Here is a 26,797-nt window from a genome sequence, read left to right as displayed (position 1 = left end):
CCCTGCAGTTGCCAGATTGCCATTGACAGTTACATTTTTCTTCTTGGCCGACTTTAATAACTAGACAGCCATGCAGAGAAGAAGGAACTCTGCTTTTTCTGTCTTGTGCTTTTCAAGTTCTCCGCGGCCCTTCTTCCATGGAATGTGCCTCTCGTCATATATGTTAACGTTTAGCACCTTCTGGGAGAGAGGCCTGTTTCCGGTAGAGTTTAAATTTAGATTCACTGGGAGTCTGAGAAATTCGGTCACGGGAGGGAAACTTTGGTCTTTCGGGAGCTTTCCATGTGAAGATTGCACTGGCCCTGGTGCCAGACTCTCCTGGGAGATCCATATCAACCACTGGAATTGCTCTCCTCCCACTCCCATCATTCGGCACCGCTGGAGCCTTCTGGGAACTGGGCTTTTTCCATTCTGGTCTTTTGCAGATTCCCTGAGAGTCTGCCCACCTAAGAAGTGCTGTCAGTCTGTGTCAGGAACGTTTTTCTGAGCTCCTCCTTTCTGGCTCCTCCTGTATAAATCACTCTTGCATTGAAGAGTCAATGGAAACAATAAATTGTGCGATTCTGTGTGCTGTACCTACATGAAAGGGAAAATAACTTGGCATTTTTCAGTGGAGTTATTACGATAAATTATAGAAGTCTCATGTCTAATTAAAATTTACTATGGATAGATATAGGCTACTCATCACTTTTGCCTGTCTTTTCTTTTTAAAAATTTAATTTATTTATATTTTAAATTTTAAAATATGTTTTAAATTTTTGTTGACCGGTTTGATTTATTTGAAAGACAGGAAAAAGGAGATGTCTCCCATCCACTGGCTCACTCTCAGATTACCTGCACCAGTTAGGGACGGGCCAGGATGCAGTCAAGAGCTGGGAATTCAACCCAGGTCTCCCACTTGAGTGGCCGGGACCCATCTAATTAAGCCATCACCTACTGCCTGCCAAGGTGTGCATTAGCAGGAAGTTGGCACTGGGAGCATAACCAGGACTCTAAGCAAGGGTGCTAATATGAGATGTGGCCATCTTAAGCAGCATCTTAACCCTTACACCAAATGCCCACCCCTGCCGTCCTCTTCTCAACCATGAAATCTGAACCAACAGCTAACACTGTTTCTGGCCAGAGGTGCCACCTCTCCCTCTAACTTGAAGCTTCTCCCTGATACTCTTAGGAGCAGGGCCGAGGTTAGTGTGGCACCCTATCCCCAGGCAGGGGTCCACGGGGAGTGCATTTCACACTCTAGGAAGTGCCTCCTACACCGTCTGCCGCCCGGATTCCTTGGTGCTGGAATTGTGTGCCATGCTGAGCCACCTGTTGCACCTGGGAGGAAATGAGCAGAGATATTTCCTCCTATGGGCTGCAACAAAGGGAGTATCAACAATTTGCAAGTTAAGTAATTAAAATCAGGGCAGGAAGCAGCACAAGGAGTTTTGATTATTTATGTTTCCTGTGAGAAAATAATACAGCATTATCCAGGGAGTCCTGTCAGTTCTGGTAGAAGAGCACTGAATGGGTTTGCAAGTTGCCCCTTCAGTTCCCAGCCCCGTCTGGCCTCTCTGCTTCCTGTGGCTCAGCCCTCCTCCCCAGTTTGCTATTTGCCTGCACCATGGGGCACTGCTAATTTGCATTCTCACCACCAGCCAATACCCCTGCGTCCAGGTAGAATCATCAGCCGGCAGGTGGATGCCATGGTTTTGTGAATGTCAGAGGGCCCCCTCCACCCCCCAGTCCTCAAACCTCTCTGGCCTTTTGTTCAGCTCTTAGATCTTGTTTATCTCTCTGCCTTGAAAATACCTCCCCTAGGAGGAACCTCTGGCCTCTGCCCCTCCCACTGTCTTCCCAGCCCAGTGCCCCCTCCCTCCTCACAGATGCTGAGAACAGAATCTCTGATGCTGTCCTGGACCCCCATCTTTCTCTCCTACACAGTCTCTCTGATGCAAACCACCAGCATCTCTTGGTCAGAGTTACTCAGTAGCCTGACTGGCCGGTCTGCGCTCCCCTTTGTTCCTTTAACATAGAGACTGTTGCTCCCCTTACCCATGGTTTCATTTTCTTCTTTGTTGCCTGCAGTCAATCAGAGTCCAAAAGTATTCCATGGAAAATTCTAGAAACAACTCAGAAGATTTAAGTTGGGTGCCATTCTGAGTAGCATAATGGGATCTCGCTCTGCTCTACTCCATCTTGCCCAGAATGGGAATCATCTGTCTGTCCGTCATGCCTGTGCTGCACGTGCACCCTCCCCGCAGTTGCTCAGTAGCCTCTGGGTTATCAGATCGACTGTCCTGGCATCTCAGGGCTTTGCTTAAGGAACGCTTGCTTACTGCATGATGGCCCCCACGTGTGAGAGAGGTGATGGCGGCAAGGCACAGGGGCCAAGGAGAAGCCCTCAAGTGCTACCTCTAAGTGAAAAATGAAAGAACAGGAGATCTTTTAGAAAGAGAAAGACCACATTCCCATGGTGTCTATTACAGTGTGTTGTAACGACTGTTCTGCTTTATGATGGTCGTTGTCATCGCTACTGTGCTTCCTCTATGAACTGGACTTTATCCTAGGTGGAGGTGTCTGTTTAGGAAAGTACATCGTTCGACTGGGTCCAGTGTGAGCTGAATTTCAGGTGTCCACTGGGATACTGGCACATGTTCCTGTAGATAAGGGGGACTCTCAGCACGGCAGCCAAGGTGAACAAGATTCTATCGTCCCTCTGATCAGAGCCCCCTGTGCCTTGCATCTTGTCCAGAGTAGGAGCCACAGACCTCATTGTGACGAAGAACTCAGATTCACTGCCCTGTACCCATCCTTGGATGTCGTTGTTTGCCCCGCATTCCTGCCTCCCTTACTCAGCCCCAGCCACATGGGCTCTGTCTTCCTCTCCCACTGGGTGTAATAACAAGGACTGGTTTTTTTTTTTTTTTTCAAGATTTACTTGTTTACTTCAAAGGCAGAGTTACAGAGAGTGAGAGAGAGAAACAGCAAGATCGTCCATAGACTGGTTCACTCCCCCAAACAGCTGCAAAGGCCAGAGCTGGGCCAATTGGAAGTTAGGAGTCAGGAGCTTCCTCGGGGTCTCCCATGTAGGTGCCGGGGCTGCAGCACTCGGGCCATCATCCGCTGCTTTCATAGACATTTTCACATGCACACCACGTACAGCTGTCTTTTCTCTCCAACTAGAATGAAAGCTGCGTGAGAGCAGGGAACATCCTGTTTTCCTCCTTCGATCCTTAGCCCCTACAGCACAGAGCCCGAAAGATATTCATTACTCACAAGTGTTTGGTTTGTTGAATGAAAAAAGAAGTAAAATGCATTAGAAGACAGGCTAAGATCAAGGAAGAACGAAGAATAACTGAGAAGTAGGTAGAAAATGTTGCTTTGTGGTATTTTGCCGCAATGAGAGGGTGGCTGGTCCTTTATAATACTCATTGAGTCATCAAAGAAAGGTTAAAGCTTATTTCTATTTTGCAAGGAAAGTACATAAATGTGGAACTAAATAAACATATCTTAGAAAAACTTCCATTGGTAAGCAAGGTTTCAGGAAGTGAAGACAGGTGAAATTGCTTTCCTTGACTCTGTCATTTCCCAATCAGGGGGACTGTCTCCATCTCACTATGAGCACAGGCACAGCGTGTCCTCCCTTATCTGTCCAGCGGAGGCCGAGCTAGCACGGACCTTGACATGACAGTGAATTAGGAAAGAGACTGATCGATCCATAGGCCGTCTCCTGCCCATGATTCCACAGGAATTGCCAGAAAGGCTAAAGAATGGGCTACAGGAAAAGGGAGAAACAGGAAGAATCTTGGACAATCTTCCCATGAATAATTAAGACTTCACTGGGTCTGTTTTGATGTGTGCACATGTTTCTGTACACGGAAAGGATGAACCCACAAATAGTACAAATGCCAATTTCTAGAGGCTTTTGGAAAATGTAACCCGTAGCATATGGTATCAGATTAATTTGGGGCTTCGCTTGTCTCAGTCTGATTTGGGTACATTGAATTATGAGATAATAGTTTGGCATCCACGTTTGCTGAATGCTTTTTTGTAAGCTCCTCAATTTCCCAGAAATGTTCATCTTGAGACCCTGGTGAAGCAGGTGAAGAAGTCTGGACCCAGGGCCAATTCCTGGCTTGCCTGAGCTCTGGCAGGCCCACCTTGGTAGAGCTGTTGAAACACAGGGCTGCCGACTGTGGCTCTGGCCTGCTTGCTCCTGCCTTTTCTTTGAGCCTTTTTCTTTCTTTCGTTCTCTTCATCCTGCTGCCCATTATGGTTAGACAGAGGAAGGGACTTTAAAATGGAGTGGATTGTGTTTGACAGTCAGGAGCTGTGCAGCCGAATTCCATCAAGACATAAATGTGCCTCTAGCCCCAGCGGTATTAAAACTTTCAAATGATGTTTGATCACAGCTGCACCTGGGCCGCATGTGTGATGGCGCTGCTTAACCTGGAGGGACAGCTCTCTCTGTTTGGAGGAGCAGGTTGCTGGTTTTCACCTGTCTCCAAAACCTCCTAAGAGCATTTAGGTTCACTTTTCTTCCTTAAAGCCAAGTGCTGTGAAGCTTAATTGAATATTGAACAGCTGTTTCTCCTGCAGTCCAGGTGAACTTGGGGGCAGCAGCTAATTGTGCTCAAGTTGCCAGAGAAGAAATATCCAGAAGGTGTGGGTCACCAATTACCTCTTGGTAGAGCTGTTGGTACTAATGACTACTAGCAGTCAACCCGTGGAATGCTAAAGATTCCGCACTTTATTTCAGAAAGTGTGTCTACATTGTCAACTCCCAAAGTGATTGTTTATAGGCTTCTAAAAGCTGTTTTCAAACCCTCCGTTCTCACACAGGTTCTAAACCTGCTGCACAAAGGAAGATAATTTGGCACAAAACCCATCAGATACCCATTGCTTCGGTGCTGTAGATGAAGTTCAGGGGTTCTTAGAGCAGCCTCTTTGTACTGCTTTTGAGCAGTCTTCCTCCTGTGTCTTCACTCTGAACTGCAAGGTGAGGGTGAAACTGTGCAGTGTTTTAGAAAACAAAAAGTTTTGAAACATTAGTTTTTGGAGATTTCAGCCCAGAGATTGGCAGGCTGCCATTCAGGTTTCCTCGTGAGTCACATGTGTACCCAGTGCCTGGGTGCAAGCCCTTCATCGTTTATAAGCAGATCTCTCCAGTTTTTCTAGATCGCTGCAGACAGACAGAAAGAAAGAGGTTAGGCAGATTTTGTGGCAGAGCTTTTGTGTGCATAGACATGTACAAGGCCTCCGCGGCTTCCAAACTTGGAAGGCAGATTTTTTTCCCAGCACAAGTGTATTAAATGTTTGATCGAGATCAGAGCCTCTTTTTTCTCTTCCTCGCATGCTTTTCAATTATATAGCTTAAGTGTTTTAACTATTAAATCTGTTTGGTCTTCAAGCTGCAAACATCACATGCAGCTAATAAGCTTTGGGAAAGAAAAGGAAATTGACATTTAGTATAGAAGTTCTACAAAGCCAATGAACACTATGCAAATGAGCTCTGGAACAGACAGATTTGCATATCCTTGTTGGTTTCGTGATCATATTCTCAGCGTGAGCCTGGCAGAGTTGCCTTTTTACCTCTTGGGATGATGCATGTACTAGTGGCAGAGCCCTGCAGGGTCAATTTAACAAGTCAGTAGCATTGCGATTTTCCATGCAGTTTCTCAGAACCACTGAGCAAAATGCAGCAATAAATAGTGACAGAGGAAATCGATTTTTGAAGTAAATACTTTTGTCGGAGGAGATAAGGGGCTGGATATTCTATCAATATTTAATGTTGCCAAAGCAGGTTAAGCAGGCTTGGGTATTAGTACCATTTGGCCTTTCTAAGTGAATACGTATCTACCAATTCCACCACTCTCCACACCCTTCTCCCTGCCATCAAAACGACCCAGATATGGGTCCTCTTGTGCAAGCTGCCTTTGGCTACACCCAGCGTCTCTCATTAGAAAACCAGGCTAAGCTATCTGCTTTGGGCATTGTCCTGTTAGAATATTATAGTAGCCTGTAATAGTCCGTTTTCTGTTGCTATAACAAACTATGCAAGGCTGAGTACTTTATAAAGAGGTTTTCTGAGCTTACACTTTTAGGGGCAGAAGTTCCCAAAAACTGCATGACACAAAGGTGAAGGACATCATGGCAGGAGTACACACAAGAGGGAGCAATCACACAGCAAGAGGAAGCCAGGGAGAGACTTGCTGTTTTATAACAATGCACTCTCCATGAGAACTACTGTTCTCTTAAAGGGAGGCTCCCAATGCCCCAGCCATCTCACACAGGCCACACCTCTCAGAGGTTTTGCCACCTCTACTTCCAACTGAGGACCATGCTTCCAACACATGAACCTCGGATACACTCAATCCCTAGCCAAACCATAGCATAACCTGATGAACCCTGGAGAGACAAACTTAAAACCATAGCCAAACTACAGCATAGCCTAATGAACCCTGGAGAGACACACTATAAAAGGAGCCAAACCATAGCATAACCTGATGAACTCTGGAGAGTCAAACTCAAAACCATAGCCAAACTATAGCATAAACTAATGTCCAAGTTGTGCATTTCATTAATCATTTGCATTGATAGTTTATGATATGCTGGACAGGAACACAGGATACAAAATTCCATTGTGGTTGAGGGTTTTCATATCATCACCATGTAGGTTTGAACTTGGTTCTAGTAATGCTCCCTACTTTAGATTCTTATCTATAAATGAGGATGATAATATGTTTGTGAGAATTAGAGAGAAAGCATACAAATTGTTATGCTGCCTGACATCCACAAAGGTGCTCCAGAAAGTTCTTGAAAAACAGAATTAAAAGGTAAGTTTATTTTTGTGCAACAAATGTTGAAATCTGTTTATATATTTTTCATAATTTTCCTTTTCCATAAACTTTTTGAAGATCCCAAATAGTGAATACCTAATGGATGGCATGCAGTGTTATTTTCAAATACATTCATCATGATAATCAGCTTTTCCTTTGTAAAAGTCAAGGCAGCTTTTTTCAGAAGAAGAAGGAAAGGAAATTCACCCCCTGAAGTGTACAGGGAGGATTTTAGGGGGTCTTTTCCAAGTTGTCATAAAGCACTTCTAAAGTAAATTTGCCCATTTCTGCTCACACCAATCTTATAACATTCCAGGAATAAGATCTTCACTCTGGTTTAAAAATAAAACGGGTGGAACAAACTGAATTAGAAGTCCTTGGCAGACATCCCCCCAGCAGAATGTTCTCTCAATTGGTGAGAGCACAATAAAAGAGATGTATATTTTATAGTCTGCCCTGCCTCTCGGATCCCTTCCGTCGGTTGTATTTCTCTGTTCTAAAACCCCAGTAGGCTTGGAGCACATCTCACCACTCCCCCTCATATCTGCACTCCCATCCCCACTCCCACTTCCCCAAAGAAACACACGTTGGCCAGGACCCTCCTTCTCCCGGCATGGAGGAGAGCTGCTCTCTGATACCGTATATGTGCATCCTGGACTGCACCAGGGCAGGTCATGGAAACGTGAGAGCGCTCTGCTGTTTTCACTTGCAGAGGCTGCCAAGAAAGAAAGAAAGAAAAAAAAAACCTCAAGTGCATTCACATTTCTCCCGCCTCTTTTCTTCTGTAAATACCCAAACCCTTTTGAGAGAGGCTTTTGATAATGTGCTATCCCAGCAAATGCCATCAACCTTGGATGCACTCAGTGCTCCCAAATCCCATAGGAATGACTCAGTAAATAAAGTTAGAGAACGTGGTTGGCATCTCTGGATAGAGAATCACCCTACTACACACACACACACACACACACACACACACTGTCACCCTGCCCCATTATCTCCATAGCAATCATGTACAGACTAGACTTTTCTCCTCTTCCTTACATAGGCAGTTGCGTTTTTCCCAAAAATGGAAGGGAAAAAGCTTTCTTTGGCTAAGCCATATGCAAAACATTATGGAACATCTGTGTAAGTAACAACATACAACAAGACACATTATTTGTGGTAAAAGGCATAGCCCTTGTTTCAAAAACATGCCTGGAAGTGGTGTATATACAGAGCCTCACTTTGTGGAAAATTCCCGGCTTTGTGTACTGCAGGCTGAGGGTGGGAACAACCAGTGGTTGTGGCAGTGGTTCCTTTTCCTTTCTTTTATCTTCTTCTCCCTCTGTCCCTCCCTTCCTTCCTTCCTTCTTTTTGATTCTTGTACAACAGCCTTGCAGCTTTATTCCGGTGGGTACTGCGATCTGGAAGATGAGCTCAGAAATAGGGGAGACTCAGTCACTCAGGTCTTGAAATGTCCTGGCTCAGCCCCACCCGAGTCTTCCCGCCAGCGCTTGTGGGACTGTCAGGTGCAGCAACTGATCAGTAAGCTTCAGGAATGTTTTTCTTCTCTAACGTTTAACTCTGTTCACAGTCTCAACACTCATCGCAAAAAATAATGTCGCTGCAGACAAATTCAGTCGCTTACTAATTCTGAGGCTGGTTGTGATTTTGCCTGCGTGGCAAGCTTTTCAGGCACACGCACTTAAAATCGAGCTAGGGTAGGATTAACTGCCAGCTAAGAATTCGCGGACCTGGGACCATCCTTTTGCTGTGTGATCTTGGTAAAAGAATCCATGAACTATTTTGTCTCTGTTTCCCTATTTGCCCAAGGGAGAAGCAGGAATACCTACGTGCCATTAAAAAAAAAAAATTGAGAGGCAGACAGACAGAGAGCTCCCATTCAACTTCCCAAATGCCTGTGATGGTGGGGGACTAGACTGGGGGCAATGCCAGGAACCAGGAATTCAGTCTAGGTCTCCTACATGGATGACAGGAACCCAACTAACTGAACCATCCCTGCTACCTCCGGGATCTGCATTAGTAGGAAGGAAGACTCAGGAGGTGGAGCCAGGAATTGAGCCCAGGTACTCCAATGTGGGACACAGGCATCTTTTTTTTTTTTTTTTTTTTTTTTTGACTGGCAGAGTTAGACAGTGAGAGAGTAAGAGACAGAGAGAAAAGTCTTCCTTCCATTGATTCACCCTCTAAATGGCCGCTGCAGCTGGCGCGCTGCACCAATCCAAAGCCAGGAGCCAGGTGCTTCCTCCTGGTCTCCCATGCAGGTGCAGAGCCCAAGCACTTGGGCCGTCCTCCACTGCCTTCCCTGGCCACAGCAGAGAGCTAGACTGGAAGAGGAGCAACCGGGACAGAATCCGGCGCCTCAACCGGGACTAGAAACCGGGGTGCCGGCACCGCAGGTGGAGGATTAGCCAAGTGAGCCGCGGCACCAGCCCTGGACACAGGCATCTTAATTCCTAGGTTAAATACTCACCCGTCCTCACTGTTTTTATGTGGAGCAAATGAGGTTAAAACTCATAGAAACACAAAGAGAAACTCTGATGCTATTGTTGCTATTATTTTTATGCTAAGAGATTCTAAACATCCCATTTTTTGCCTGCTGTCACATTTCTTTATATATTTTGCAGTGCCAGTGAGAAAAGTAAAGTCTGCAGTCAGTCAGAGGAAAGGGAGTTTACAAGAACTGAGGATGTCTCTCTATGGAGATGAAATAGTAGGGCTGAGGATTCAAATCTGGGGCTCTTAAAATGACACCGAGGGCCAGCGTCGTGCCCCAGGTACCTGTGACGCTGGCATCCCATAGGTGTTAGTCTGAGTGCTGGCTGCTCTGCTTTCCATCCAACTTCCTGCTAATAGTCCTGGGAGGCAGAAAATGATGACCCAATACTTGAGGCTCTGCCCCCCAACATGGGAGATCCAGATAGAGTTCTAGGAGCTTGGTTTTGGCCTGGCTCAGGCCTGGCCGTTTGGAGAATGAATCAGCGGATGGATGACATCTCTCCTCCTCTTCATCTTTCTCTCTCCCTCCCTTGCTGCTGTCAGTCTGTCTTTCAAAAAAAAAAAAAATGAGATGATTACGGAACTCACCATAGCCACAGCTCAGCCTGTGAGCTTTCTGGTCCCAGAATCCTCTCTGTTCTCATCACCCAACCACAAAGGGAACAAGCATGGCAATGGGTGGTCAGATGTCATATTCAATTTGATGCTGTTAAACTAACTGAGACCAAGTAATTTATAAGGAATAGAAGTGTATTTGGCTCATGATTCTGGAGAGTGGGAAGCCCACGGTCACAGGGCCGGCACAGACGGATCGAATCCTCCACCTGCTCCTCTTGTAAAGCCACGTGAATTGGAAGATGAAGTTTCCAACACATGGACCAATTCAGACCCCAGCCCCGGGTGACCTCTGCCAGCCTCCCCTGCCCCTTCCATCCAGGCCGCATTGCCAGCCTGAATTGCAGCCTACCCCGCTCCGTATCATCCTTGCAACATCCTCTGCGTGTTCCTGTCTGAGTTCACTTCCATCTGACCCATCCCCACGCTGCTCCCAGCCTCTATCCCGCCCCACCCCTGCAAGTCTCTGCCTCCTTTGAGCTCCTGAACCCCTTCACCACTTGTATTTCCGTTTTGCCGGCAGCACCTGCCACCTTCTGCCTGGTGGTGTGGTAAAAGTTAGACAGCACAGCACAGGATCGGGTGTTGGCTCGTGGGAGCCTGCCCGGGGTCCAGTCTCCCTTTGTGTCAGTGAGCACTGGCATTGAGGGAGATACCCCCCCTTCTCTGTGTCTTGTTTTCCCATTTGCAAACTTGCTTGTGTTATAATTGCTACCCCACAACGTGGCTGTGAGTGTGACATGAGTGTGGAGCAACAGTGCGAGCTCTTTAGAAACGTTACCTCCTAATAGACCTGATATACCAGAGAAGAGAAGCCACGTCTCAGTCATGCCTTGTTTATGCCCCACAGTGGTAGTTTCCATATAGAAAAGGCCCAGTGCATAAACGTGGAATTAAGTATCCAGTACCTTTATCAATGGAAACAAATCCGTTCATTTGAGTCTGCTAAATAATTCCGAGTACAGCAAAGTCTTGCTCCCACAGTCCCATCCCTCCAATCACCAAAAACCTGGGAGGAATTTTCAGGGTTTCAGAAGAAAAATACTTCAAAACAGTCTCAGCACCCAACCGAATACATTTTCAGTCGACCTGCATCTGCTTTTCCTCGCGGGTGCGAACGGTGAGCTGAGCCCAGTTAGAGGCGTGCATCTGTGCGCCGTGCTGTTTTGCAGAAACTGAATGAAACAATGAGAGCTCCATCCCGCCTGAGTATTTGCGTCCCCACTTCTAGAGCTCGATGCTGTAAACAGTAGAGACGCTTGAGGTCACTTTGAAAATGGAGCTCTTGATGTTATGCTCATAACTTTATGAGGGCTGACAACAAGTCGAGGGGATAAGAGTATGAACCATCAGAAGGAAGATCACCTTCTCTCAGCGTTTTATAATAACACTGTGTTTGTGAACGTATTGGGTACACGTGTTGAACATTCATGTAAGAAGCAAGAGGGTAGTTTTGAACCATTAAACCTGTAGACAGTTTACTTCTGCCCACAGGCAGTGGGCAATGTCTGGACATATTTTTGATGTCATGATTGGAGAGGTGCAACCAGCATCCAGTGAGAAGATGCCAGGGATGCTAAGGACAGCCCTCACCACAAAAACATTACCCAGCCCAAATGTCAATAGTGCAGAGATGGAGATGCCTCAGTTTACCTTAAAGAATGATGGGAATATTCCTGGCAAGCAGCATCTGTCACATCTGTGCTGAAGAGGGGTCCGGGCTGTGGGGGTTTCACCTCTGAACTGTGACCTTGCACCTTGCAAGAATTCCTCCTGCTCTTCCCCCAGTAAAATCCAGTCCATGGAAACAGACTTTATGGGGAAAGGATGTGTTTCAGTGAGGGATGTGGAAGGGCTTGTTCTGACTTTTGGCTGGCTACTGCTGACCACTGCCATATTGGTCCTCCTTCATATTTGATTTTTTTCCAGTTTTTTTTTTAAGACTTATTTATTGAAATGCGGAGTAACAGAGAAGAGGGAGAGACAGAGGGCTTCCATCTGTTGGTTCACTTTCCAAAAGACTGCAATGGCTGGGGCTGGTCCAAAGCCAGGAGTCAGGAACTCTATCCGTGTCCCCTATGTGGATGGCAGGCATCCAAGCACTTGGCCCATCTTCCAATTCCTTGCCACATGCATTAGCAGGGAGCTGGATTGGAAGCTGAATAGCTGGGACTCGAACCAGCACTCTGTTATGGATGTTGGCGTCTCAAGCCGTTGGCTCAGCCTGCTGCACCACAACGCCAGCCCCGAACCTATCTTTTCATCCCATTTTCCCACCGAAATTTTGGAGCGCCCTCATTCATCTGGGAGATGGAGAGGAGGTTAAAGTAGCTGGAGGGTGTTGGGATGGGTTGGGCGGGAGACACAAGAAAGACGACAGAGGGAGAGACAGACAGATGTACAAGTAGAGACCAGTGTGTTTTGATGGTCCTGGAGTTTTCAGCATGAGGTTGTGTTGCCACCGTCTTTCCTTCCTACACACACACACACACACACACACACACACACCACCCCGCCCCAGCACCACACACAGGCCAGGTGGCTCCTGCTTACATACATGGCTTGGCGCTTTTACTCTTTGGCTGAGACCGTTTCACACATGAGCAACACAGCCTCCTCCTAGAGATTTGTCATCCATCTGCTTACAGAAGAGCTGTCTGCTCCCCACCCTCCCACCCCCGCCCTGAGAACCAGGCCAATCAACAACTTCCTCTGGCTACGGTGGCTCACCAGCAGCTCTTCCATACGGTCCACGATTGCAAGTTCTCGTCCTCGTGTGCCTGGCTGGCTTCACCCTTCTGTCCTCTCGCTGCACTGCCCACGCTTGCCCCCATTCCTAGCCCCTCCTCGCTTCCCATGAAAAAGCCCTGTCAAAGTGAATGTCAGAGTCAACTTCCTTCTCCCCAGATGACTCATCACTCATGACTTTAAAGCAATAATGCCTTCTGTCCTCACAAGGCTTGCAGCTCCCGCAAGTGATCGCCTTCCAGAGTGAAACGGTGAATGAGAGCCTTGCCTCTCCGAGCTCTTCTGCTGTAGCAGAATCGTGGGCAGAGGTGCCACAGTTTTTCCTTGTGATCTGCTCCATCCTGTCTTGCAAACATGTGACTGTAGCTAACCTCGGGCTAGCTGTGAACTGGAGTCCTGTTGTCTTTATGCAGGCACTGTGCATGCTTTCTGTCTGTTCCAGCACAGAGGGTCCTCTGCTATGGGAGGTGGAGTGTGTAAGTCTGTTTGCAATTGAGCAAGGGCCGTGTGATAAGCACTTGAGCACTGCTTTGGGGAGTCTCAGTCTTGCCAGCTTTCTCCCAAATGACCTGTTAGCCCTAAATTTTGAAAGGTGAAGTCACGCAAAAAGGAGTGATAATGTGCAAATGAAAAAAAAAAAGTAAATCTGGCAAGCTCTTTGGTATTTACAAGGCAAGCATCCGTGCTGAAACTTGAGGGACCCAGGCTACAGCTGAAAAATTTTATAGACATCTGCAGTCTGCTGGTATGAAGGAAAGAGAGAAGTGTGAAGGATAATTCAGGAAATGTGGGGCATCTGGGGGATCAAATAGTGTGTGAGGGATGCTATCCTGTGGTTCACTCCCAGGCAACTGGAGCTTCGGGTGCACCTGCGCTCCAGGACAGTGAAGAGGTAAACACTATTCAAATGCTGCTTTACAGAAAAGCATCTGAACTACACTTGGGCAAGGAATGCAAGTGCCTCGTGGGCCGCTTTTGGTAAACAACTTAGTGCAGTGAGATGAAGCAGGGCCCCCTCCTTTCCTCGAATGGAAGGATTGTGGGTATAGAGGATTCTTGAGACAGAAAGCATTTGTAAATATTTGTTTTGCTCTGTTCCATAGGACTCTCAGATAAAGCATCTGTACACTATTGAAAGATGAAGGAGGTGGGAGATCTAGGACTTGGTAGCATTGCAGAGGGACGGGAGGCAAGAGTTGGGATGTTGCTCTGCTTTGGTGGCCTGAGCCTAGGTGCAGTGGGCACAACGTGAAATATCCTACAGGGGCCTTGGGTGCAGAATCCGGCAGAGAACCACCATCGGATGGTTCTGGAAGGTCCTCAAGGGCGGGGCAGCACTAGTGGTGGTGTTGAGCTGATCCGAAGCCAGAAACCAGGGGATTCCTCCAGGTCTCCCATGTGGGTGCAGGGGCCCAAGGACTTGGGCCATCTTCTACTGCTTTCCCAGGCCATAGTGGAGAGCTGGATCAGAAGTGGAGCAGCCGGGACTTGAACTGGCGCCCACATAGGATGCCGGCACTCGGGTCAGGGCTTTAACCAGCTGCGCCACATGGCCAGCCCAGGTCTGTGTGTGTTTGGTGCTGGCAGCACACACACACACACACTAGAATGCAGGGCAAAGCCGGAAGGAGCTTAGCCAGATCCCAACATTAAATGCTAAAGGTTTGTCGGTCCAGCCTGGGACACACAGAAAGTAACATCAGGCTCCTCTGACGGTTTCCCCTATGAAAACCTGTCCTGCCCTGTGGTTTTCCACATGAACTACGTAGATGGTTCCATACCACCGAATGCTGGGTGCAGGCGCCACTCGGAACACTCGCATACGTGCAGCAGCTGTGTGCTCCTTCCCTTCCTTAGTTTTTAACCCACAGCTCTGATTCCACTTGTAACCCGGTGATACTGTAGTGACCATCACAAAGGAAAGTGGAAGGCAGCAGGCCCAGTTCCAGGCTGCACACCGCCACCTGCTTCCCGTCAACCGTCGGAAAACCACTCAGCCTCTCTGGATGCTCACACCTGCTCTTCCCGTCGCATAGACTGCCTGCAGGCTCTTGTGATGCCGAAGATGTGACAGTGCTTGGAAGAGTTCAAAGGACTTGACATTATGAATTCTGATTTCACAGCCTGTGGCCCCAGGAGCTAGCAAGGCAAATCCAGTTAAGAAGTTTCACTTATTTGGAGCAGCTCAGGTGTATACTGTGTTAGGAAACTTGACTCATAAGAACTCTGTTATTTGTTAGGATAATCAGGGACCTTGGAGTAGACTTGCACGTGAACCTGTTACCCTGGCAGCCTCCAGCTCCCTGCTTGAGGAGCACTTTGATTATATACAAACTTCTTTAACTTCTCCCTGCTCTGAAAGCATTGCCTAGCCTCCTCTCCTGTCCTGCGCTCCCCAGGTTAATCTTGGAGAACTGGTGGGTGATATTAGACCCTGCACATGCTGTATCACCCTCCATGTCACTGATGAATAGCCAGTGGGTTTACACACATACCGGCCTGAATGCGCCTGATCTTGTCTGATAAATAGCCGATGGTAAGGGGCTGTGCAATCTGTCCTAGGCTAATAGAACACCTCCAAACCCCAGTCTCAGACAAAGAGAGGAAGGCATGGCTGGTCTCACATCACATCTTTGAATCTTCCAGCCTAGTATGGCTAGCATTCCAAGATCATGGGAGCTAACACTCCTTATGGTTGGGTCACAAGGACTTGGTTCAGGGTGACTATTTGATGAAAGCATCCACAGTATCCAGGAGACTTTAGTGTAGGGGAGTGGCTCATGGGACCAGGGGAGGGACCCTGGAAAAGCCTGAATTTATATCTTTGGTATCTTCAGAGTAAGGAGAAGTATAACGGATAGGTCATGAGATCATTCTTAGCAAAGGGCAGGGAGAATGGGGCAAACTGAGGTGGAATGCAGCCCAATGCAAAAAGACAAGAAGCACTGAAGGATCGTGGAAGTCACACTTGAACATCATCAGATCAGAGGTCACATGGCAGTTTTCAGGCTCTGTGGCTATTGGGGGAAATACGCTTGTGGAGAGGGCTACGTGAATGCAAGGATCCTCTCCAGCCCTGTTGTGCTGATTATCCTGTTATTCCATGAAGTATTGGCAGTTCTCCATCCAGACTTCCTTCCCTGAATCAGATCACGTGACTTAGGACAATACTGTCTTTGCAGGCATATTATACCCCCCCCCCCTTAACATCCCTGGTTTCCCTTTGACTTGTGTACATATGAAAGAACTAAAATTAGACTGCCTTGCCACAGGGCAGGAGAACGGAGGCGACAGAGACCACCAGATCAAGGTAGCATAGGTCTGTGAGTGGTGGAGGCCCTGGTGGCCGCATGTGCATTCATATAGGGTTTTCCTACTTCACTTGGGGAGACTGGATTCATCCCTGGGTCTCTGCACTGGGAAGTCAAGTGTGCCAGGTTGACTGCATGCTGATAGGGGTGTTGATTTGGTGGAGACTGGGGGGACCTCCTGGGTTCCATAGGGAGTGGTTTAGAGGTAGAAGAGGATTTCCTGGTGCTGAGTTGCAAAGGCTACAGAGAATCTGAGCCCCTCTCTTGGCCAACTCTCCACAAGAAAGGGGAGTTTTTCAACTCGAAGAGCAGGCAAGAAATTCAGGGTAGCTATAGCAGCCGCAGAAGCGTGCATGCCCGAGACGCTGCAGAAGGGGAGTGAGGGCAGGAGCTGTCTTGACTCCTGCGGTAGGCAGGGAAGAGAGAGCATGCCCGGTGTGCTAGGATGAGCCACGGCACAGCCCACGCTGGTATGCTAGGCTTTCTCTCGCTCACCCCCTGCTGTGCACCTCCTGAAGCTGCCCAGTTGGCAGCAGCCTCGCCAGAGTTCTGGGTCTGTCGTTTCTCGATGCGGAGTCTAGCCCACTGTCTCTGAAACCTCCAAACGTGCAGCCCTCTTGGAGGACAGCCGACGGCAGCGAGCCTGGGCTGTTCTGCTCCAATTTGGAACAAACGCAAAAGTGATTTAGCCATCCTTTTTAGCATTCAGAGGCAAAACCCAAACCCCTGTATACTTCAGAAGATGAGTAGCCTATGGAAGGGCTCTCTTAGCAACAGGTGCTGGGATTAGCAGCTTGGAAAACACGCATGTGCCATGGCTGTGAAATGGGCTTAAAGGTCAATCTTGGCTAAGCTGCATTGTGTCCCATGTTTATTTCCATAGAAAATCATCAGTTTAGGACTTAACTGTGGTTTATATTAGAGCTGTGGTTGTCCTCAGTACTCCCCACTTGGTATGCAGGAATGTGTATGTGTGTCTGCGCCACAACCCATGCAGGCAGGAGTGTGTGTGTGTGTGTGTGTGTGTGTGTATACATTCCCCCAAATGTGATGTGAACACATCCCCCACACTGGTGCATGTGAGCTTGCTCCCTTTGTATGTGTGTGCACATTCCCCCTGCATGTGTGCACACACACCCCTGCACATGTGTATTTGTGCATACCTTCCACATGTGTGTATGTGTGCATGTATAGTTGCTCCTCCAGTGTACAAATGCATGCAGCTACTTGCACCTGTATATTTGCACACTCTCACCCTCCGCAAGAGTAAATATGCAGTGTGCAAATGCAGGCACACCACCTCCCACGTATGCACACTTGCCCCCACACTCCCCACCAGTGTGCATACGTGCGCACCACCAGTGTGCATACGTGCGCACTCATGCTGCCTATGTACATGCAAGGCTCTGCATCTACTTGTCCTTGCTGTCACCCTTTTGCCTGTAACGACCTTGCAGTAGGAGGCAGGCCAGTGTTTACATTCACACAGCTTTTCACATTCAAAATAGCTTTGAAAAATGCCCTTCCAGAGAAACAGGAAAAATGCAAGCCCTAAAAGCCTGAGCACTTATGCCTTGCCTCCAGTCTCCTCCTGTCAGAGCTACACCAATGTGCTATTTTAAAATCACCTACTTTAGTTGTTGTTTATTCAAAGGGGAAGGGGACAAAACTAACTGTTGGGGCAGCAGATGATGTCGCTTTTGATCTCCTGTGCCCCTGCTATGTGAAAATGATGCCACTGCCTGACACATGGGGTTAATTTCGGTTTGAGTCATCCGGCGACACGTGTGAGTGTATGTCTTCTCACACTGTGTCAGATGAAAGCCTAAGGCAAGAAGGCCAGAAGCAACTGCTTTTAAAATACACTTGCACCCCAACAACTTCAGTTGGATGAACCCAACAAACAAAGCCGCCACTCTGTGCTCAGGTTCTTCCCTGTGTTGCAACAGGGAACCTACACTTTCATGTGTCAATCGGAGAGAAGGGTGCTGGTGCGCAGCCAGAATGAGTTTTCTGCTTCAGGTCAGTGACTGTGTGGCCTGTCACTCGTAACTCAGGTTCAGACTGAGTGGATGTGAGGTGGGCGTCGGCAGCAGAATTCTGGAACATTCTATGGATGATGTACATCTTCAGTTTCTGTTCGCAGTTTAAATCTTCATTTAAAATAGAGAGATAGAGGTGGACAGTCTGTTAGATTTTGTGCACTGGGGCTGTGAGCTAATAGCCCTCCAAGTTATTTTTAGGGGTCCTTCTATCTGGTGGTGACTTAGAATATGAAACCATCTCCCAGCTTCCCAAAAGTAGTGTCTGTTTTCTCACTTTCTAATAATTGCTTCAGATCTGAGCATAGAGTCTTGTCACATTGAAGACAAGTCAGCCAGCCTCAGCGTACTACTAAATTTGGATAGTGTGGCTCTGAGTTTTATCCATTTGAGGCAGAGGAACGCAGGCATTTGCGAGTGGCTGCCTTGTACAGGCTGTGTAGACGTACCCAGAACCCCAGCGTGACTCCTAGGATGTCTCCGTCATGTTCTGTATTGTCCCATAGCTGAGCTGTCGTTCAGTGAAAACATGCAATCCCTTGGAGTCATGCCCCCACTCTGAACCCCTAAAGTGATGTCAATGGTGGGTGCGTTTTAGTATTTATTTGGAGAGTTGCCATTCTGGGACTATTGACAAGATAGCTCATTTGTTCAGAGGTCCCCGGAGATGCTAAGAGGCTGCCACCATCGCTCACTGCCTGCACACCTCCCAAGCAAAGGGCAGCTGAAGATGTTCCAGTGCGCATGACAGGAGCCAGGGCAGGGGACCATGGTCATTTCCATTCAGTTCATTCAGTGAGGCCTGACGTAATTTACATTACTATGGGATTTTTGTATCATCTGAAGAGAGCACTTCTTTTATTTTGTGGGCTGTGTGCATATGTGTTAGAAAGGATTGCTGGGCCGGCACCGCGGCTCACTAGGCTAATCCTCCATCTTGCGGCGCCGGCACACCGGGTTCTAGTCCCGGTCGGGGCGCCGGATTCTGTCCCGGTTGCCCCTCTTCCAGGCCAGCCCTCTGCTGTGGCCAGGGAGTGCAGTGGAGGATGGCCCAGGTGCTTGGGCCCTGCACCCCATGGGAGACCAGGAAAAGCACCTGGCTCCTGGCTCCTGCCATCAGATCAGCGCGGTGCACCGGCTGCAGCGCACCGGCCACGGCGGCCATTGGAGGGTGAACCAATGGTAAAGGAAGACCTTTCTCTCTGTCTCTCTCTCTCACTGTCCACTCTGCCTGTTAAAAAAAAAAAAAAGAAAGGATTGCTGTCACCCCCTGCCATCCTTGCTGCTCATGTGTCTCTGCACCAGAACCAAATGCCCTTGGCTGGATCATGGCAAACAGTGTCAAAGAATGAGGGTCTGCCCTTTCAAAGCTCTGTGCGTGTCTTCGTCCGTTTTCTGTTGCTATGAACAGATCCCTGAGATGAGGTAATTTATAAAGAAGAGTTTACTGGGCTCACAGTTCTGGAAGCTGGCAGTCCAACAGCGTGGTGCCCAAGTCTACTCGGTGTTGGTGAGGGTTGTCTTGCTGCATCACCCCATGGCAGAGGCGTCCGATGGTGAGACAGGACCAGCATGCCCACTGGAGTCTCCCTCTCCCTTTTCCTTATAGAGCCACTGATGGGGGGCCAAACCCTCAAGACTGTATCTACACCTGATTACCTCCCAACAGCCCCACCTCCTCAAATCACTTAAATATGAATGTGGGGATTAAATTTTCATCCCATGAACTGCTGATGAACACATTCAAGCCATAGCAGTAGTAAAAGGATGAACAGTTCCTTAGCTGCCTCTGCTCCCAACCTTCTCACATGGCCCTCCACTGGGAGCAGGGGTGGGGTGGGGTACAAGGGTGGGCTCTACCAAACCGTGGCAGAAAGCCCCATGAGTCCATCTCCGCTGTCGCCAGCCCTTTTCCCTCCCAGCCTCACGGCTTGTCCACCTATCTCTCGGTGACAGAGCTGGGATGCTGATCATCACACACATCCAGCTGTGTCCCTTCTAAGCAGGTTCCCCTCGTGCCTTTGTAAGCCATATGGGCTAATTTCTCCAAAAGGAAGTAAGGAACATGGCCCAGGAGCTCTCTTGTGCACACTGCTGCACTCCCAGTGGAGGGGAATATTCCTTCTGTCACAAGGAAGCCATTCTAAGTACCATAAAAGATTTTCATAATATAGTTTTGTATGTATTTATAAAGCATGAAGAATGAGTGCTTACTAGACAAATGAGTAGACAGCAATAGAACTCATAAAAAGAGGCTCTTGGTTATTAATTATGTCAGTGATTATAATAAATAAAGTTTGTTGGGCATCTATTATGTGCTAAGCACGTGCTAAACTATTTACTGGCATCAGCTCATCAAAAAGTCTGTGATAGTCATAAGACACATGTGCTATTATTATCCTCATTCAACAGGAAAGGAATTGGGGCTTACAGGGGGTGATTACATGACTTGTACAAAGCCACACAGTCTATGAATGACCAGAAAGTATATACTTTGTAAATTATTGTTACTGAATATAATTTGACTTGAATTGGTCGTAACTCCTGGTGTATTACTCAAATCTGTATAGAGCTTGAATATGTGTTCTTCTGAACATATGAAGATACATCAAATTTCATGAAAAAATTGAAGTCCCTGCTTAGTTCTTTTGGTAATATATATTTCTATGAACTATGAGTATTTCACATATGCATGGATTTCAAAGTTTTACATAAATATCTCACTTCCATTTTCCATAAACTTCTTGAAGATTAGCTCATACTTCATTGTTTAGGGTTCAGTGTATGGAGGACTGTTTTATGGAATGGCAGTAAAATATGAGCTATTGATCATTTATGATTAGCCTTCTTTGGGACAGAGTCAGAGATTTCTTCTTCCAGCCTAAATGGCCTCAATAGTTTGGTAGATAGAAGTAATTAGAATAGACAGTAAAAACTAAATTGCAACTCTCTCCTTACTTGTTGAAGCAGATGTATAAAGAATGCTTTCATATTCTACTCTCCATTAAGAGCTGTGGCTTAGAAGCTGTTGTTGGTGTTTGCCTTGCCATTGTGTTAGAAAATCCTCTCTAAGTATAGAAATGTTACCTGCAATCCATCAGTGTGTTATTTGAGATGGGACCCTGGTTTGGCTCATTGCCTTGTGGGATGGATGCTTTCCATTTAAGAGTAAAATTTTACTTTAGGAAAAATAAAAGTCTGGGAGCTTGTGAAAGGAACAGCTAAATGTTCATTTTAGGTCAAACTGACAAAAGATTAAAGCATTGGTGAGGTAGGCACCTGTTGGGCTCTAGGATTTGTTCCACAATATATTATTCACACATGCATTCGTTCACTTACTCATTCGGCAAATACTTATCTAAGCTCACAATATGCAGGATGTAAGCCATATTCTTCTGTCTACACAATGATAAATGAAACAGGGCTTCTGCTTTCCAGAAACTAAAGGTCTACTGAAGAATTCAGACATGTGTTGTACACTTAGCTATAGGATACAGACAAAGAGACAGGAACCATTACCAGCACAGTAAAGACAGGATGGGATTCAGAGGAATCGGAGGCCTGGAGTGTAGTGAAAGTATATTTAAAATTAGGGCATGCGAACAAGTTGGAGATTTCTTTACATAGCATCTCTCTATTAGATTAATGTTTAGAGGTGGACATTTAGTCTAGTGGCTAAAATGTAGGTTAAGATGACTGTGTCTCTTACTGGACTACCTGGATTCTCTACTGACTCCTGACACCAGCTTCTGGCTGAAGTAAACTCTGAGAAGCAATGGTGAAGGCTGATGTAATTAGGTTCCTACCACCCACATGGGAGACCTGGTAGCTCTCCCGGCTGCCAGCTCAGCCCCAGCCCTTGCCGGCCATCTGGGGAGTGAGGTAGCAGATGGGATCTCTCTCTCTCTCTCTCTTTCTCTTGTAAAAACACAAGTTTTTTAAAGTTTGTAGCTATATAGTTGGCATTTATGAATACTTAATATGTGTTAGGTACTTCAGGTCCATTTAAAAAAAAAAGATTGATTTATTCACTTGAAAGAAGAGGGAGAAGGAGAGCAGAGGGCTGGAGGGAGTTTGATCTTCCATCTACTGGTTCACTCCCCAGATGGCTGCAACTACCAGGAATGGACCTGTCCAAAGCCAAGAGCTTCAACCTGGTCCCTCACATGGGTGGCAGGGGCCCAAGCACTGGACCATCATCCACTGCTCACCCAGGTACATTAGTAGGGAGCTGGGTTGGAAGTAGAGAAGCTGAGACTGGGGCTAGTGCTTATAATGGGATGCCAGCATTGCAGGCCACGGCTTATCCCACTGTACCACAATTCGGGCCCTGCATTTTCATAGTAGATCCCCACAGCAATGCTATAGCATAGGTATTGTTTTTCCTCACATTTTCTAGATTGCTCTATATTATATACCCCTTGATTATAGCAAAGGCTTTGTCTATAGAGGGCCATAAGGATAGAGGGCACAAAGGAAAGTAAATGTGGGGTGCAGCATTAATTGTTGAGCCAGTGAAATCTAATTTTGATATTTTAGGTAGAAGTAATTTTACATTAATTCAGTCTAAACTACAGAGTTCTTAAAAAATACATTGTATTATTTCACAACCATATGAATTATTGACTGATTTTTTCATTCATAAGCAGTAGACACTAGATCATGACCATTTGTTATAGACAACTCAATGTGAAATGGATGATGAAGAAAGTCTGATATGTATTTTCTAGTAGCTGAATTAGACATTTTTCCTATGATGTTGACATTATTGACTTATATACTGGCACTATTTCCCCTTCCTGTGTATAATTCTCCCCACCCATTTGAAAGAAGAGAGAAAAAGATTAAAATTTTTCTCTTCCTTTTTTCCTGCCATGAGATAATTTTTGTTCCTAGCAGGGATGTGGGGGAGGAAGTTCCCACAACTCTATTCTGTCCCATACTTGGAGCAGAAGGAATCCAGGAAACAGGGGAACCCATGAGGGTTGATCATTTATTTTTGCTGTATAACAGTTTCTCTGATGAACAAAAGTGGTACTGCATTTCACTGTCCTTAGCAAGCAGGCAAGGGGTAGGTTAACGCTGTCACACGAGGAGGCCCAGTTCTTTTTCCAAGTCTGAACTAGTAGGGGCCAAGAACCAGGCAGACTCACAGACCCTGATGTCTGCCACTTCTGTTCTTGCCTTCTACAAAGCTCCATTTCCCACCTGCCTCTGGTAATCACTGCAACTTAGATGTTGAACCCGTCACCATCACTTGTTGTGCTGCTTGCTATTAATTAATGAGCCCTGCTTTATTCTATTTAATCCCTTCTATTTTGAAATGATTACTCTGTTGGAGAAACCATGGTACAAGGTAATTTGCTGGAAGACAAGCTTGGGATGATAGCTGGGAAAAGAGGAACCTCAGAGAATTGTTATAAAAATGAAATTAGGTAATGTTCCAGGCCCCTGGTACAAAGCCCGAGACGTAGCAGGAACTTAGCTAATTACAGCTGACATTTCGTTCCGGATTCCAGGAGCTGTACTTTCAGTCCACTGTGCTGAACAAGAATCCACAGATCCTTAAATTCTACAATTGTATCAGTATCATTCTGCAGACCCAGAAAAATAGACCTTGTTGGAAATATTCCAATCTACCAGTATATTGAGGCAGTGCTTCAACCTGTATTTCCAGTGAGTTGCCGCCAGCTTGAGGAGGCATTATGCCTCCTTATTATGAACGTAAAAACTCGGAGTCCCAAGTGAAGAGGTTCTCCTGGCCTCCTGTTGCCGTTGTTCAGCTGTACATGTGTTTTTAAGCCTGTCTGTGGCTCCCACACTGATGAAGCCGTGAGTACAAGTTTGAAATATAAGAATTGTGTTTGAGTACATCCAGACATTGGGTTCTCTTATGTCTGGCATTTGTCTGTGTCGTGGGCACCATCCCCTGGGGATGAGTGTTTCATTATGCAACAGCTGCTTCATCTCAAGCTCCGTTATAACAGCTTGATGTGCATTTTGAGTGGGGAGTGAAGGGCGGGCCTTTGTAGCTAGTTGGATGGTTTCAACAGTGACCAGGAAGCCCTCAGTCTGCAATAGTTCAGTTGGTTAGATGCTGTCTCATCACATGAGTAGGCGATCTGCTAGGAACTGAACAGGTCCCTGGGCAGTGAGAGACCAGGAAGACCGGAAGTCCATTTCCTTATCCAATGTCTGACACTTAATTTAAGTGATAGGTGGGAGTGAGATTGTGCTGTGGAAAGCGAGGGACCTAGCCGATATCTCTAAGGGTGTAATTACTGCCTCCTCACATTCTAATTAGCTCCTTAAGGCTATAGAAAGAAGTGTGCCTCTTACCACCCAAGTGATGCATCTCTACTGCAAACAACTGATGTTTCACTTTCCCAAACTCAAAAGCAGACCAGTGTTTGATTTTACCCCACTTTCTTTGACCGTGTTATTTAATTTGGGGGAATGCAGTATAGGACTGTAGAGTAATTCCTTTTTGTCTAAATGACCACCTCTTTAATATAGGTTCCCCTAAGCTGGATCCTTCCAAAGGAATTGTTGGCTTCAGGCTACTTCAGTGGCTGGTGGAAATCAGTGTGTACCAGGTGGGCCACTTGTTGGTGAAAAAGCCCAGGCCATCAGCACCCACATGGCTGCTGCTTCAGAGACCAAAGCCTTATGTCACGTGGCTCAAAGAACAGTGACTAACATGTGTTGCTTTCATCCAGACAGCGTTGCCCATTCAGTCCCAGGATGAGGCTTGCCAGTTTCACTTTGACTCATTCATTCGTGTGTTTATTTTCCCACCCATTGATTCTCATCCATTCATTCAACATTAGGCGCTTACAATATCACTGCTAGCTAGGCTCCCGGAAGGGATTGAGTGCCCCTGTGAGGGAAGTGAGCCCACAGTACAGGAGGGTCACAGTCATGGTACAAAGCATCTGATAGCCCAAGGCTGAAACCAGAAGGAGGCTGGGGAGCCTAACCTTGTGCAAAATGCCCAAGTTGTAGTTGCATCTAAAAGTGCGTGTTTTCCTCCCCTTTTTTTTTTTTTCATTTTCGATTCTCTTTAGAGATCAGTTTAGCATACATTAAGTAAAGATTTCAACAGTTTGCTCCCACACAGAAACATAAAGTGAAAAATAATAGATGATTTTTTAAATGATGATGAAATCAGATCAGACCTATTGTCATGTTTAAACCTAAATGAAAGATCTCTGTGAGTGAGATCCCAGTGGAAAGAACAGGTCTTCAAAGAAGGAGGTACCTTTCTCTGAAGGGACTATGACCTTGTCTAAACAAGATAAGAGTCAGAGAACTCAAGGGGCTTCCATAGCCTTGGAAACTCATGACTGGTGCATAGGGAGATTACTGATGCCATAAACAGGAGTGTCAATTTGTAAAGTCAACAACAGGAGTCACTGTGCACTTACTCCTCATGTAGGATCTCTGTCCTTAATGTGCTGTACATTGAGACTTAATGCTATAACGAGTACTCAAACAGTATATTTCACTTTGTGTTTCTATGGGGGTGCAAACTGTTGAAATCTTTACTTAATGTATACTAAACTGATCTTCTGTAAAAAAAAAAAAAAGAAGAAGAAGAAATTGTTTTCCTCCCTTTTGAAGGCAGCATGATATATGGGAAGAATGTGGATTTAGGATGTAGGCAGGCCTGGGCTGAACACTGCATGAGCACTGTAGTAGCCATATCATTTCTGCTTAGTAAGGTGTGTGAGGATTAAACACAAAGCATACAGCTCAGTGATCGGTACACTTAACAAATGTGTCTGGCAAGTGCAATTTCCCTTCCCCTTTCTTCCTTTCTAAGATGACTTGGGCAGAGGGTAGGGAACTTTTTTTTTCTTTTTGTGGACAGACAGAGACCTCATCAGCCTTTAGTAGAAACCCTGACAGTGCCTGTAGGGTGCTCACCGCCAGAATGTCTGCTCTGGTGCCTCCCGGAGGTGACAGGTAGTGGGCATTCCAGCATCTCTGCAGGGAGTGGGTTTCCCCCTGTGTCCAGCCCTCCTCCACTTCCTCTGCAGCTCCCAGGACAGACAGCAGCCCCAGGACATGGATCACCAAGAGAGGAACAAACTGCTGTTGCCAGTGCAGCCACTGGGGATGCCATTGTTCCATTGCCAAACTCATGACCTTCGGGGAATCTGGAAATGCCCTAGTTGCTGGGGAGAAAAGCCACAAAGAAATCCAAGATGAATCTTTATTATGTATGTGGCTTGTATTGTGATGGTACTGATGTGGGTTTGGATTTGGAGTCCCCTTTGCGTTTCTTAGTGTTTGGGTGAATGAGTCCTAGGAGATCTAGTCAGTTCTGAAGTCTGTGACACTGAGGTTCATTTTCTTCTATTGTCTGTCGAGGTGGGGAACCCTGGAAATGAAATCTCTGTAGAACTGAGGGTCGGTAGGGATAGAACTGTATGGATGTTTGAATTGAGGTTCACTACCTGGTGGGGCTTTAGTTTATCGTTTTGTTGGAAAGGGGGCATTTATAGTCTAAATGTGGGCAGAGAGGTGTGTGTGCAGCCTGGTATATGCTTTGACAGGCGTCTGTGATATGGCTGGAAAGGCTGCAGTAAAGGGATAACCCCTTAGGAGATAAGAAAATGCAGGGAGCAGCCTGGAGCACCGTGTTAATCTTAATAGTCTCTGGCTGTTAAGACCTGATTTACTTCAAAGAAAATTTCTTACTTCTAAGTTTGGGTATGCAAGCTCGGCGTTGGATACCTGGGAGCTTGCACAA

General features: G+C 46.6%; 1 protein-coding gene and 1 long non-coding RNA gene across 7 annotated transcripts in view; one reads left to right on the top strand and one right to left on the bottom strand.

Annotated features, from left to right (window-relative positions):
- ATXN1 (ataxin 1) overlaps positions 1 to 26,797 on the top strand; it is a 451,390-nt gene that overhangs the window by 318,489 nt on the left and 106,104 nt on the right. The gene's annotated exons all lie outside the window — the stretch shown is intronic.
- Positions 1 to 26,797, bottom strand: part of LOC138849697 (uncharacterized) — a 57,627-nt gene that overhangs the window by 17,209 nt on the left and 13,621 nt on the right. Inside the window, exon 2 of the long non-coding RNA XR_011388747.1 lies at positions 1 to 26,797. This exon is cut by the window's left edge and continues 17,209 nt beyond it; it is cut by the window's right edge and continues 13,105 nt beyond it. This is a non-coding gene — a long non-coding RNA (uncharacterized lncRNA).

Source organism: Oryctolagus cuniculus, chromosome 5 (assembly GCF_964237555.1).
Source record: "Oryctolagus cuniculus chromosome 5, mOryCun1.1, whole genome shotgun sequence".
NCBI lineage: Eukaryota > Metazoa > Chordata > Mammalia > Lagomorpha > Leporidae > Oryctolagus > Oryctolagus cuniculus.
The sequence above is the reverse complement of the archived record's forward strand: the minus strand, read 5'-3'. Positions and strand labels throughout refer to the sequence as shown.